The sequence below is a fragment of the Coturnix japonica genome, chromosome 4 (assembly GCF_001577835.2).
Source record: "Coturnix japonica isolate 7356 chromosome 4, Coturnix japonica 2.1, whole genome shotgun sequence".
In the NCBI taxonomy this organism is placed as follows: Eukaryota; Metazoa; Chordata; class Aves; order Galliformes; family Phasianidae; genus Coturnix; species Coturnix japonica.
The window spans coordinates 2364682-2365743 of NC_029519.1; the positions used below are offsets into that span (position 1 = coordinate 2364682).

Consider the following 1062-nt stretch of genomic DNA (forward strand, 5'->3'; position numbering starts at 1 on the left):
GGGCCGGGATGGACGGACGGATGGAGGGAGGGATGGAGGGGTGGGCTTCACCTCCGCGCCCGGCAGTTTCCCCGCACGAGGGCGGTGCCGGGGCGGGGCGCAGCGAGACGGGAGGGCTGCTGCTCGGCTCGGCGCGTTCGCTCTCAGCGGGAGGAACCGCGTTGCCCCCCAAGCGTGTCGGCAGCAGAACCGGGGCGGAGCGCGACGGGACCCGAACCGAACCGTCGGTGAGTCGCTGCGGGCGGCGGGACGGGCGTTTCCGAGCGCAACCGGTGCCGCTTCCGTCAGCCACGCGGCGGGGAAGAGGAGGAGGAGGAGGAGGAGTAAGGGCTGCTGTCGGTGGCGGTGCGGGTTGCGGGGAAATGGAAGGAGGAAATGAGATGGAACGCGGTAGATCCGTACCGACGGCGCCAGGAGCTCCGTTAGTGCGCGGGCAGCGGAGCAGCGGGACGGGCTGCCCAGGGGGGGCGGGCGCTACTTACCTGCGTATATTCAGGACCCGCCTGTATAACGTGGTGACCTCCTCCTGTGCCCCGGTTGTGGAAGGGGGAGCTGTAAGTGGCTGTGGTGGCGCAGCGGTGGTGACAGGTGCCAGCAGCTGGCTGCTGCAGCAGGAGAGCCCAGCGTGAGGGTGGCAGCAGCACCTCTCCATAGGGAGCGCTGGGTCAGTTCTGGGTAATCGGTGTGGGATGGAACCAGGGTAAGGACTGATGAGTGTTTTGTCTCGTCTCTGTTTTTTGCAATAGACTGGACTCAACTGCAGTATGGCGCAAGTGGTGGCACGAGGGCACGAGCAGCTGAGCGGAACGGTCCAGGGCTTGTGCAGCACTGGCTGCAGCCCGCTGTCTCTTGGGCAGACCCCTCTTGGCTGCCATGGCCGTATCGGGTGAGGCTCAGGACGAAACGCTCAGCTCAAATGCCGCAGCTTTGCGGGTGCCTCCTTCGAGGTTGTGGCCGTGGTAGAGCAGGAGCCTGTCTCTATGGAGAGCCCAGAACCACGGTAGGCTGCCCCACCCTGCCACTCCTGCCAGCGTCTTTCCCTCGCCACGCCACCTCTCCCTC

General features: G+C 66.4%; 2 protein-coding genes and 1 long non-coding RNA gene across 7 annotated transcripts in view; 2 read left to right on the forward strand and 1 right to left on the reverse strand.

Annotated features, from left to right (window-relative positions):
- The window catches only part of LOC116653317, a 6182-nt gene extending 5565 nt beyond the window's left edge, over window positions 1-617 (reverse strand). The window contains exon 1 of the long non-coding RNA XR_004306876.1: window positions 521-617. This is a non-coding gene — a long non-coding RNA (uncharacterized LOC116653317). The remainder of the gene's footprint in view (window positions 1-520) is intronic.
- The window catches only part of LOC107312482, a 19431-nt gene that overhangs the window by 4494 nt on the left and 13875 nt on the right, over window positions 1-1062 (forward strand). The window lies entirely within an intron of this gene.
- The window catches only part of SLC7A3 (solute carrier family 7 member 3), a 23483-nt gene continuing 22472 nt past the window's right edge, over window positions 52-1062 (forward strand). The window contains exon 1 of the mRNA XM_015859985.2: window positions 52-224. The gene's annotated coding sequence lies outside the window, so the exon portion shown is untranslated. The remainder of the gene's footprint in view (window positions 225-1062) is intronic.